Raw genomic sequence first — 13935 nt, 5'->3', positions numbered from 1 at the left:
GGCCGAGTCCCGCAGGTGCTGCCCCCCAGGCGGACGGAGCTCGATCTAGTGGGTGTTGCTCAAAGCTGAGAGTGGCCGCTTTTTCTTCTTTTTTTTTTTTTTTTTTTTGGTGGTAGTATAATACGATTTGACTTAATTTAGTGGTTTTGTTCTTCAAAGTCTGCCTGGAAGCATTCAGATACTCAAGAGCTAAAATACCACTGGGCTATGAAGGCGATAGGGTCAAGGCCCAGCGACTAAGTCTTTAGTAAGACTAAGTCTTTATCTGCTGTCTTCTATGAAAATATACTTAAAGTTCTTGACCTGCAAAAACCTTCGCCTAGCTGTTAGATGAGTCTTTAACTTCAAAACTCACTATTAGCAGGGCTTGTTTCTTCTGTTATGTGCCCTCTCTGACCTCTTGTAATGAGGGGTGGATCTGTACAGGTGTCTGTGACTATAGTCTCAGTTTCCGAGGTTGTTCTAGCCTCAGTGGCCTTTCATAGCTTCAGAAGTGATTGAATGTAAAGTAAAGCAGTTCAGATTCCTGTAAATGTATATCAGCTTCATTGTGTAACTGCAGAATAATGGAGAAGTGAAAATGCAAGTGTACTAAACTATATAACTGACTTGTTGCCTTGCTCCCCCCACCCCCCAAGAACTATAAACAATATGATGGTGGTCACTTGTACAACTGGGAAGAGAAGCCTTTTGGTAAAGCTGTCATAGAAACTTTTAACTTTCTGAAAAATAAAATAAGATTCTGCAGGAACTGTTTTCATGTGCTTGCTTTTACCAACTACTAATTGAACAAGAGGAGATTTTTCTGTGTACCAGTGGAGAAGCACAGATTTGAACGCTTTACTTCAGCAGTAGCAAGAGTTAAGTAAGATTAGGTCACTAATTGAAATGCAGAGAAACTGAATCTTTTTCCTATTCAGGTGCTGTAATCTTATATTTTTAAACTGCGTTTGAAAAAAAACATATGCCAGATGGGTTCATCCAATACAAAGTACTCAAGGAATATTAGTTGTAAAGTGAATGTCATGAGATCATTGTTATGCTTCAGCTTCAACTTCCTTGATGTGTTTTTTTTCCTTTAGTTATGGTGAAGACTATATATAGAATAGTTCTGCCCAGTGAGAAAGACCTTCCAAGTACTTGCTCTCCTTGGATGTTTTAGGTTTCAAAAAAAAAAAGTATTTGGTAAAAGGTATTCAGACTTAGTGGTATAAAGGAAAAAACAAAACCCAGACTACGGAAATCCAAATGATTATATAGTTGATGAAATATTTTTTATTTCTAAACAATGCAACAGGAAACACTGCTGAGCATAAGAACATGTCTTACCATGTGTCTTATTTCCATGCAATGAAGTCTGTGCTCAGGTATGTCATATTTTGATACCTAGGCATCTTTTGCACAAAATGTTGAGTAACTAACATCACAACTATAGTTTCTTTAGAACGTACAACAAATGCCATGAACAATGTGCTGTGCCACTGCGTGCAGAAAGTTTCCGATACTGTTTTGATCTGTGTTAGTGCTAAATTTAATAGCTCTTGGCCCCAGTGAACACCTGTGTTTTGTATTTATAGTACCTTGTGAATGCTTTCAAAAATAAATATTTGTGTGTGTATATATATTTACTTTCAATAAAGACTTGTAGATTATTTCTAGAATCTTCATATATCTAGGTGATTTCTAGAGTAAGGGAGCTATAGCCCTCTATGATTTTATTTAAAACTACATAGCATAGTTAAGAATAACGCTTCCTTAGTCCTGTAATGATCAAGAAAAATTTTTGATTTGGCTAATTTTATTTTGGGTAGACTTTGAAAATTCTTTCTTTGAGTAAAAGCAAAGTACTTTGTATTGTCTTACAGTAGTTAACTTTTCTTGTTTGGTTGGTGTTTTTTGTTTTTTGTTTTTTTTTTTTTCCCAGCAGCTCAGTAGTAATAAACAGAATTATTCACACAGATATCATATATGTGCTTTTGGAAATATTTTATGGTAGCAAGTTGTCCTGAAATACTGTGTGCGGCAAGTAAAAGCATAACACTGATTTAGGGTAGTGTGCATCTTCTTTCCACTTTCAAAGTATACCACAGAAGTTGTTTCATAGCATTATACAGTATAAATCCATTAATTCTGTGATCTTCTCTCACGCTACTTGAAACTCAGTGTGAGTCTTTTGTTGTTGTTGTGCGTCATATATTCTTCTTTGAGTTGTCTCGACTTAATTTGGACAGAAGAAAGCAGTGCTTCTCTTTCCTTTCTTCGTATGAAGTTACCATGTTTGCACAGTATGATTTTTAGTAACTTGTAGAATAGTGATGGAATAAGCAATGGTTTAGTGGGATGAAACTAGGAAGGTAACCAACTTGGTGAATAAAATATACACTGCAAACTTTTCATGTTTTAATGAGGGTTAAAGGGAAAAAAAGTATGTCAAGATTATGTTATAAGCTTTCAATGAAGACTCCATTGTAAGTTTAAAAATGCAGTACGACTGTACTAAATGAATTCCACTCATCTGGGAAGTAGAATCCAGTAGTTGTAACTGATCTTTAAATGGATCTTCTAGTTGTTTTCTGTTTAAGTTCTTGTTAGTTCCATCATCCATTTATTACCAGTATTAGCAAAGGAAAACCACTTTTACTGTACAGTCTTAGCTTTGATTCCTCCAGATTCACGTACCCAGCTTCTAATGTTTTGGTATTTAATACCCCACACTTGGGATTTTAATACTAATTAACTTGAATTATGGCTAAAAGCATGACTTTGTTAAAATAGTGTTAAAATAACCTGAAATAGCAATTTCAATGGCAAGTCATGCTGTGCTGTTGTAGAACTTGGATTGTTGGGCGTGATTGCCATTCAGGTTTAGTTGAAAATTTGTTGCATCAGTTGTAGGTGGATGATAAAGTTAGTAGGCGGTAAGCGTTTGCTCAAAATACCAGAGGTCTGTATTCAGTGAGGATGGTATATTTCAGTGAAGGTTATGGGAAGGAGGTAGTTGGCAGAAAGGTTAAAAAGAATAATGCTTGTTGGTTTTTGTTATCTCCACAGGCTACTATAACAGTACCTCTAATGCTGCTTGCTGGTCATGGTCACAAGGCTAGTAAATGGTAATTTGAATTAACTGCCAAAGATTAATTGGTTTCTATGAGTATGTTCGTTTGTGTCTTTATTAGAGGATGACTGCTTTAATGTTAGTCATCGCTAGTGGAAATGAGAAATTTTAAAAACATAAATGCTTTTTGATATCAGAGAGAATTAATTATGCCATTACTTTTATGAGAATTTTCAGAAGGTGAAAAATAAAATTCAGTAGACAAGAATATCTTTTTCATCAGTCAATACAGTTGTATTAGAGCACAAATAGTTTGATTTCTCTATGGAAATTATAAACTTAAAACATTCTGAAGTTTGAGGATCAATAGTATTTTGAGGTGTCTTTCATAAGCATAGTATTGTTCTTCAGGGGTGCATTTTAACACAAATTGATAGAATATTAACCTCTACTGGAAGAAGAGACCTTATAATGTAGACTTTTATAATTCAAAATGAAAAGAATTTAGGCTTATGTGGAATAGTATAATGATGTCACTCAATGCTGTGATTTTTTTGAAGTTATGAACTCTTTATTCTTATCCTGTAACAGAACTCTCATGATGCACCAAGGCATCACGTAAAGCTTAGCTTTTCACACGTAGATTAAATTCTTTGAGTGAAAATTGTGTATTTTTTGTGGAAATCAGATACCAATAAAAAGTTTTCTTGTTTGAGCAGTTAATACTATGAGTGTTGGTTGCTTTCAGTACATTCTGAAGGGTGCTGAGTTTCACAAAACTGAATTTGGCTGTTAGTAGATTGGTCTTTTTGTAGTAACTGGCATGTGGAGGGAACTGGAAGGAAACTAGGACTTCTCATTGTTGTGTGACAAGAGTGCAAAGAAATCATGAAAGCATAAATTGTGTGAGTTGGCTCTCCCTTTATTAATGGAAAAAGGTTCTCAGGATCACATGAGCTTTTTCTTCTCTCTGAAGCCCTTGCTATGGAGATCCCACAGTGCTGCTGTTCTTCCATTTAAAGGGCTTCAGCTAAGAATCTATTCAGAACTAAGCAATAATTTTTCTTATATAACAGTGTTAAAAATCCCAATTTAACACACAAATTTTATACAGAAATTTAGTTATATTACTCAAACATGCCTACTTTGTCTCTGTTTTTTCACTTCAAGCTAATGGAGTTGTATATTGAGTTTTATGACTTGGTTGTGCTTTGCTGCTATTTTTTGGAGTTAAGATTTCCCCTTTTTTTTTTACATACTTCAAATTGAAATTCAGTTGGTCAATTAGAAGCATTTCCCTCAAGCCGCCTCTGGCTTGTTTTGTTACAGGCTCTACTGGAGTTTGTGTTTTGATTGCAAACTCCCTGTTCAGGTAGTGGGGTGACTTCTGTCTAATAAAATTATTTGAATGCCTGAGTAAGCGTGTCAGGATAGAACTTACGGCTGTCACTGTAAATGCTGAAGTGGCTTCCTGCTCCTTATTTTAGTTTGTCTCCTGATGGGTGATTTGTTTGGTTGTTTGGCTTTTATTTTTGTGGGGTTTGGGTGGTTTTTTTTGTTATACAGAAATGTTTTTCTTAACTGGGTTTTGGGAATATGGAAAGGTAGGTATTATGCTACAAGAATAAAAATATGATGTAGATTGAGGCTCTGGTTATGTATACAAGAAATGAGGTTCAAACATGGTGGTGAAAATCAAAAGTACTGTAGCAGTAAGTGTATCCCTATAGCTTTACTGGAAATTACCCACCAGATTGTCTTTGCAAGATTTTTTTTTTTTTTTGGACGGAAGTCCTGTGAAATTTTTGGTCACAGGCAGGTAGGCACAGCAGAGGGGTGTTAATAAACACAGAGAAATATGGCACATTGTGTGCAGAGATTTTTGTTGTTGCAAAGAGTCTTTCTTGTTTGGGGTTTTTGTAACTAATTTATATAATGTAACTAATTTTTATAATGAGTCTTTGTAATAAATTTGTGACCTTCTCTGCTGAGATAGAGTTGATAGAATTCTTTCTTCTCTACAATTCAGTCATTATAATGATAGTTCTGTTTGTTTTAGGTAGCTGTTAGTGCACTGTGGGTGTGAAGTTCTTCCTTACAATATCTTATCTTGCAGCTCATCTCTGTTCTCAGAGATGATTGATTTGTCAAGCTTGTGGAGTTTGATGTGAGTAACGTTGCTTTTCATGCCAGTTGCACGTGGATTTGGAGGAGAATATAAGAGGTGTTGATGGTAAAAGAGTAGTTATATGTTGTAATTAAGAGAAACAAAGGAATGTGCTGCAGAGCGAGGTAAAATTGAGGTGAATGTATAGCCGTACCTGTATTTCAGTGCTTTTGTTTGGGGGGAGGAGCAGGGGAAGGTTTAGTTACTCTTGCAGCACAGACCTGAAGATCAAACTTACACAGTCTGTTAAGAAGCAGTAGTATATACTATTGTAAGAGCACTACATATTGAAGTGGCAATTTTCACGTGTATGTGGGTTCTTTGTTAAGGAATGGGATAATCTTTTTTCATAAATGGTGCATACTATTTTTTATGTACAAACTACTTAGATGCTAAACATACGTTTTAGGAAGTCCTGCTGTGTCATTAATGTACCTTTCTTTGGGTATGTTTGAGAGCATATGAAGGATGTTGTGGGAAAGCAATTTACCAGGTTGATACCTACTTAGCAGCATTGGAATTTAGTAGTTCAGAGATTAGACTTTTTCAGTTCCTAATTTTCTTAGAAGTGTTTTCAGACATGGTAACGCTACTGTCCTGGCATGTAGTAGCTCTAGGAATTAAGCTTTTCATGAGGCTGTGGTATAAGAATTTGAGAAGATATACATGTTATACAAGAAGCAGTCATGCTACTTGTTATCCTAATAGATGCTTTAATGATCAAGGCTTCTTCTAATAGTGGGATATAACAACAGCTTTCACTTTTATTTGAATGATAATGGAAACATAGAAACATTCTATTCAGTAAAAATTAAAATTAGACCAGCAATTTAGCATGCCTTCATTTGTCAACTTTTTTGTGCAATTCAATGCTGAATTCTAGTTCCCAAAGCTTTGTGACCTTATGAGAAGTCTGCTTAATGCCTTCTGAGGGCCTAAGGATGTGGGTGACCTTCACACTGCTCTTGCCTATTTAGTAAAAAAGTACCTTTCCTGTAGATGATCTAGTGCCTGATTTGAAATTTTGGTATCGTGTTGCAACGTGCTTATTTCAGTGAAAATGATGGCCGTTTTCACATTTTGCTGTTCAGTAAAAGCTTAAGATAGTTAGGTAGGTGTTGCGTGAAAAGGGGCAAAGCGGTTTTGGCAGAAGATAAACCCCCTTGCATTCTAACACCCCTCACCGAGGTGGGAGGCTAGGTGCGGCTAGGTTTAAATTCTGAGTGATGCCCAATTCAGCCCTATCAGTCCAATTGCATTTAATATGTATTAAACTATTACAATTTGGATACACTAATAGTGGGCTGCACCTTCAGTCTAGTCGTGCTCCTGAACTAGCACGGCCTCTCTGTAGTTTTGGTCGCGTTCAGTGAGAAACCGAAACGACCAGCTACTTAAACAGTACAGTTTATTTAAACAACACATATATAGGTTCTTAGGATTGCTGGTGATAAATACACTGTCTGCAAAGCACGTGCAAATAAAGATATTGTTAAGTATACAAAATGCATGACAAAGTTATAAACAATACAGCCTGTCTATAAATGTAGGATAGAGATTCCCTAGAGAAATTTCTAAGTTCCCCGAGGAAACACTCGGTATGATCTAAGTCTTACCCAAAGGTGTCCCTGTGGGGGGGAAGAAAGGCTCAGCCCATCAGCTGGTCTCGGAAGTCAGTGATGGAGTTCTCCTCGACTTGTTTGCGATGGTGTCTTCCCCGATATCCCCCCTCTCTGGGGCTATTTTTATACTATTTTTTTATCTTCAAAGTGGAGTTTGAGTGACTTTAGTCATTAATACTTTTACTATGATTGGTGTACTCAAGGAGGAGTGGTCTCACCTTGGAGGCAGGTAGCCTCCGGGATGGAGGTGTGTTTTGGTACATTGTGGTGAGCAAAGTTCTCACAAAGGACAGCATTTCATCAACATTTGATTAAAAGTTGTCTCGGGTAGCATGTAGGCCGCTTATCAGTTCCGTAGTACCATCTCGTTCCCATATCTGCTGTTCGTCACAAGGGAAGGCCACGGAGCAATCGCGTTCCGTTCTATCCCTTGTGTAGTTTCGCAAACAACCTTGTACAGGGAATCGCAGATGTTGCATTCTTTGTGTGCCAGCTGCGGCTGTATTCTACCTCAGAAGCCTCTTGATTTTATGACTTTCCTTAAAGTGTGAACAATGCTGTACTTTTGTATTCTTGGCCAATTTAGTAATTATTCCAGAGGAGGCATTTCATTTTCATGAGAAAGAGAAATCAGCTTCCATTCTGAAAGAGAAATTTGTATTTTATCAGTCCTGCTGTAGTGTCCTTCCAGTGCCCATAATGCTTGCCCCAAGGAAGGAGTGTCTGTCTTCCTCATGTTTAGGAGTTCTTCCAGTAGAACGTTACCATTTATGATGTGCAAAGCATAGATTGTAAAGGCCTAAGTAGCTGCAGTTCTTTTTACTATAGTAGAACGGATACAAGACCGAAGTTGTATTGAACCCAGAAGTTTGATTTTGTGGGTTTTGTTTTGTTAGTTGTTTTATTTTTTGGAATTCTGATGTGTGTGTTTGTTCGTTGGTTGTTGTTTTTTTGGGGGGGAGGGGGGTGAGGGGGGGGGCAGGGGGATGATTTAGGTATTTGAATTAGACATTCCACAAAGGAAACACTGTACATGCCTTGAATAATGGGATTTCTGGAGTTAAATGCCTGCCTTGTCTCACTGAGATTATTTGCACCTTCTGTATTATTTGCTCAGAAAGATCTACATTCGAGATGTCTACTCTTTCTAAGCTCTTTCCCACAGAACTTGCAATCCAAGGGCTCATGTAAAGTCTCCTTGATTACTCTGTATTAGTCATTAAAGACTTGAATGTGGCATGAAGTTTGGGTAAAATTGTTGGCTGTCTGCTGGTGCTATATGCCAGGATCTAGACCAACCAATAAGAAAATGCTAATTATCTTAGAAATTACTTATTTACTTACTTTTGGCATTAAAAGCCTCCTTGTCAGCAGCTTTGGCGCAAAAGCTTCGGTGCCAGTAACCTTGACACTATAGTCAGCACCCATCGCTGCTGAGAAGATGGCATCAGCAGGCAAACACAGAGATACATGAGATTCTGAGATTAGCAGAATCTAATATATTCCTTCCACATTGCTGCTTTTTAACACAAAGCTAAACGGACTTTTTTATAACACAATGTAACAAAACCTTTGTTTACAGACGTTATCAATAACAAGATTAAGCACAACTCTGAATATTTCCCAATTCCCTTATATATCTGTTTCTTTAATCTTTCATTGGTATCAGTCTTCTTCCTCCCCTCCATTTCAGCAGAGTGACTCTATTGGGATTTTGTTCCCTGGTATTCAGATTGTTCAACTACAAGCCTTTCATTGTATAGGACTCTAATTTTAGCCCAGTCTAGTGGAGCATTGACTCAAACTTCTGTCAAATTCCTATTTCCACAAGAGGAGGAAAAAAAGCCACAGAGTTCCTGCCATTTGCTGTAGCATTTTTCTATGTTTTTTATTTTGTTGTCATTTCAGTGGAAACTACAGATCTAAATTTGAAATACAAGCTGAAAAAGGGCATTAGCTAATGCGATTTTTCTTCTTTGGTTCCAAATATAGCTTATTTGTTTGTATGTATTCTTATATATATTCATGACTGTTTAAAAATTATGTATACTGAACACGACTCGGGGTAGAAATGCCAACACAGAATAATGGTACTTAATTCACATGTGTAAGTCTCTAAATATGGTTCAGAATGAGCTCCAAAAAGGTTTAAGATCAAGACTGAGCTTGGAATCAATGAAACAGTTTGAATTCAATCAGACTGTATTTATTTATTTTTTCCACTTGTATGTCACTGTAATTGCATCCAGGCTACCAGGAAGTATGGAGTATGCTTCAGTACCAGTTCATACGCGAATGTGGTTATTATATTTTTGTCTTAGAATATCCTTGCTAGTTTAACATGTGTGCACTGTAAGTCGATGTCCTTGCACTCAGTTAGACTCACTCCACTGTTGTGTTAATGCATGCCAGTGCAATCAAGTAGCCAGAATATTACAAGACTTCTTGTTAGTTAATATAAGACTAATGGGATGTTTGAATTGGCATGGAATTAGGTCTCTGACAAAAGGTTTAGATGCCAGTCCAAGTGATGGCTTGCTAATTAAATGTCTAAATGTCATTGTTAAGACCTTGAGAACTGGACTTGATTCATACAGCTTTTTCCAAAACATGTTTCAAGTGCTGGAAGCTGAAAAGAATTAATTGAATGGAGAAAGAGCTTGTCTTCCTCTAAAACCAGTGGATTTGTGTATTGCTTTATTTGCATGAAAAAGTAGTTGCCTGTACATGACTGCCTTTATACTGTTCCAAATCTCTCTCTCAATTTTACTTGTGAGCAAGATGTCCAGGTCTTTTTTTTTTTTTAACAAGGGAAATAGTGCCTTGAATGATGTAAAGGTACTGAAGAGTCCATGTGACAGTCTAGTATGCATGCAGCAAGGAAGACCTGAAACTAGTTGCAACAACAAAGCCTGGTTGTAATTCGCTGTTTCGTATTTTAGAAGTCTCAGGTGGTTTAGAATGTTCTAACTTGTTCACAGAGTAATGGGGAAACGTCTACCTTCAACGTACTGGAGTTATTATGGCTAAGTTCTACATTTGCTCTCTGCCAATATATTAACTCTTGCCTTTAAAGTCGACTGCTCTGAATATAGGTAGCATAGGAATGTATGAATTTGTTACTTGCCCAATCAGTGCTTACTGCTCAAAAATTTTCTGACTTGTGACTTGTAAGTGGTGGAGTTCTTTAAAAAGCCAAGTAATAGTTCGTGTGGGCAGTTTGCCACCTAGTTTGCTGTTTGAAGGAGAGTTGTCTATTTTAATCCAATTCGTATTCTTTTAATTTTATTGCACTATTTGTAAGAATGGATGGGTAGTGCTCTTCATCATTCTTGCCTCTGCTCTGCATTTCCCAAGTTGTTATGTAGTTGTATTGCAGGAGTCTCTAGAAGCCCTGTAAGCATTGGAATTGCTTTGTGTTGGGCAAACCTCAAATCCATAAAAAGACACAATTCCTGTACTGAAGCAATTACGCTGCTCATAGCCTGTGGTGTAGAATGTTACCAGACGTTTGAACTGGGGAATAAGGTTTTCATGAGGCTCACTAGTAGCACTTGCCAGCGTTTACTCTTTGGGAAAGAAAACAATAAATAAAAGAACAACAGGAAAGTATCAACAAAGTGTGGACTAGAAAGCCTCTGCTCTTGTAGCTCGCTTGCTTTCAGTGAAGTCCTGCTATACAGCCTTTCATGGACGTGCTTGGACTTGATGGAGTGGCTGCGCTCAATCACATGATGGACATCTTGATGTACCCTTCCATGTGGCAGGTGCACATCTGGGCACACAAGAACAGTTCCAGTCAAGTCACTCATCCAGATGACTTTAGTCACATACATGTTTGATCACATGATGGATGAGTGCCATGACGTGAATTCGCATGAAATTGCCAAGTGGTAAGACAGGTCTGGTCACAAGATAGGGCAAAAAATTCAGGGAAAGTGGAAAAAGAAAGAAGTGAGACTGAGGAACAATTAATCCACAATCTTAAATAAGAAAACTTCAGTTACTGCCAGTTGTCTTTCTGGTTTTCTGTTCGTGTGACAGAAGGGATTTTGCCACTGACATGGGATCTCTTCTATTGTTTCTTCCTTGTCAGAAATTGTAATGTGTGCTGTGAAGATTTCTTTCTCTTGGCCACCTGAGATAATTAGTTTGCAAAATTAACCCTTGTGGGAAGTGATTCAAATTCTTGGGTTCTCAGTTTGCCTGCAAGACTGCTTTATTTGGAGTTTTTGTTTGTGTAGAATCCATGTCTTATGTTTGCTGGAGTTTACTCAGGATTGCTCAGTGCCAGGCAAACTTTAAACTTGAATGGTTTGAGTTCTAACATCAAAGCAATACCAATTAAGGGATTCAGTACTTGATTAAAAATATAAATGGTTATAAAAAAGTAATGGATCAATAACATGCAGATCCATGCTGAGGAAGATCGTCTGTGTGATTTTCCCTAAATCTCAGCTAGTTAAGACTTGCCTTCTACCTGTCTTGCCTTCAGGATCTTTGAAAATACAACTTTTTGTTTAAGATTGAAGTATTTGGGTTATGTGTTAGGAGGAAAAAAAAAAAGTGTTCTTCTAGTACACTTTGCAATGGAGAGCTTTTCTAAATATGGTTGTGATTATTTAAAATTTTCCTTTCCCGTGTCTGTGGGGATTGGAATCTGAGATGCAAAGTGTATCTGTAATCAGTAAGATATTTTTCCTCTCAGTGATAGCCTTTTTTTAAATTGTACCGCTAGCCTGAGTGTTTCAAGAGAGTTACAGTGTTACACACTTTAATCATGCAATTGTATCATAGGGTTCTAAGATTTAATGCATGCAACTTAGGTATTTTGATTGTGTAAATTGAGTAGCTGGTGGCCCTGGGTCCAAGCTGGGGAAGGGAAGCTGGCACTCAAATTTGCACTCTAGATCAAGGAATTTTAAAATGCTCCTGGCTTCTCAGTTTTTGGCAGATTTAAGCATGTTTTTCTGCTCTGTTACTCCACTGATGCTTTATTTGTTCTGGGCACAGCTGTCAGCCCTTTTCTTCTTCAGTTGCTTTTTCCCAGTACTTTCCTGAGGTGACTTGGGCAGTGGTAAATTCTTAGTAGTATCTGTCTCAGATGCTGGCTTTGTTACTTTGAAGTTGCATGTTGGTTTCCTAGATGAAGAAAGGCCCAAAGAAAGGCCAGTTTTGTGTGAATCCTGAAAGTGTAGATCGTAGAGCACTGTTGCTACATATATAGATCTTGGTACTGGAAGCAGCTTGCCTGGAGGTGCAATGAATACTTCAATTTTGCATTCCTTTTCTACTGAGCAGGTAGATCAATTTCAAAAAGTATTCATGCTGCTTGAATACTGGACAGCGCAGCTTACACTTGAAGTTTTGTTCCTTACTGTAAGCAGGAAGCTTTCAGCAGTAAGCTGAACCTTATCATTAGGAGAAAATATCCTAATAGATATTACAGAGTCCTCGGATTTTTATAAAAATGATTCCCACCCTAATGTAAGCAAGAAGTCTTTTTTTCAACTTCACTGGTGTTACAGAAATTAAGATTTTAAATTAAAAAATTAAGATGCTCTTAATTCAAAATAACAAGAGAAAAATGTAACTAACTCCTAGCAACCACCCCACCAACACCATAAAACGTATTTTGAAATGAGGCTGTGGATTTTTAACTTTCAGCAAGCCCACTAAACTGTGTGCCAAAGTAGGAGGGGAAAAAATATTTTAGTATGCCACCAATGCCTAGAGGCTTGTGTAACAGCAAATTCCCTAAGGGAGTGAGACCCAAATCAACCAAGAAGAAGCATTTTTATGGTGAATAAATAAGCTGAAGAGAGCAAGAACATTTCCAGAACAAAAGCTAGCCCAAAAATCTGACACGAATCATTACACTTGATGGTTAACAGGGCCGTGAGCAGGAAAACTGCGTGCTAGCCAGGTGTCTGTGGGGGCTGTGCTACCTGGGAGCACAAATCCGATTTACGGGAGTGCTGCCTCCCACAGCGGCTCATCTCTGCATACACAGAAATCAAGTAATGGTGCAGTTCTGCATTGGTACTGAGAAAAGAGGCGGAGGACTTTCTTTCCTAACCTTAACAAGCAATCAGCTAAACCTCAGTAGTGTGAGACTTGATTATAATTATTGCAACACATTCTGAGTGTATGCGTATTGCGAGGAATTAAATTCTTGCAGGATTAAACGAGTTGTGAACATTCGTGTATTTCAAGCCCAGAATGGATCCCAGTACTGTTCACTGTGACCCTTATATTAGAAGCTGCAGAACACTAAAAGTCAGTATTTCTTAAAGAAATATCTTATTTCACCTCGTGTGCTCAGTTTGTATTGAGCATTTGTGATTTGATTAACCACACCCATGTTAGGAAATTCAGTTCCAGTTTGTGTAGTTTCCACCTGGTGGATCTCTTTAAACTTGTGACAAATTTGGAAATATATTCAATATACAGTAATAAAAAACAGCCTACCTTTTGCTAAACCAGCTAAGTTGTACTCCTTAAACCATACAGCATAAATCTTCTTAACAAATTGAGCCTTGTATTGCAGTCCTACTTTGAACTCCTTAGTCATTGCTGTTATGTACTGAAATGTGGAATATTTTGAGATTTTTAAGGAAGGTGTCTGTATCCTGAGATTCCTTGTCAACACTATATCTTGTAAAGGACAGCTTTTCGAGATAGATTTGATACGGTTGTCATGTCCTAGCTAAGAGCCTGTGAGGCTCAGGCCTTAATTTGTTTAAAAGATAATTACAGTGAGAGAACACACAGCCACAACTTTGCAAGATCTTTGTGTTTCTGGACCTTGTCACAGCCATTCTTAATGCAGTGGGCTTTAAGAAACTTGCCTAGAGCTGGAACCTTTTTTTTCTTAGCAGACTTTGACAATGGTGATAGTTAACATACCTTTTCATAAAAGGTCTTTGCTTACAGGATTCTACAAAAATTGCCCTTCCCTCCTTTTCAATATCATGGACAAAAAAAAACATGTTGATGACCTGTAGCTAAATAGATTTTAACTGACTTATTACTGCTAAAATGTCAGAATGCTTACAAGAAATCAACTCTTGCATTGAGAACATCTGGTT

General features: G+C 37.4%; 1 protein-coding gene across 5 annotated transcripts in view; it reads left to right on the top strand.

The window, feature by feature from the left end:
• APC (APC regulator of WNT signaling pathway) overlaps window positions 1-13935 on the top strand; it is a 99342-nt gene that overhangs the window by 542 nt on the left and 84865 nt on the right. The window lies entirely within an intron of this gene.

This window comes from Chroicocephalus ridibundus, chromosome Z, assembly GCF_963924245.1.
Source record: "Chroicocephalus ridibundus chromosome Z, bChrRid1.1, whole genome shotgun sequence".
Taxonomy (NCBI): domain Eukaryota; kingdom Metazoa; phylum Chordata; class Aves; order Charadriiformes; family Laridae; genus Chroicocephalus; species Chroicocephalus ridibundus.
This window is presented reverse-complemented; position numbering and strand designations above follow the sequence as displayed.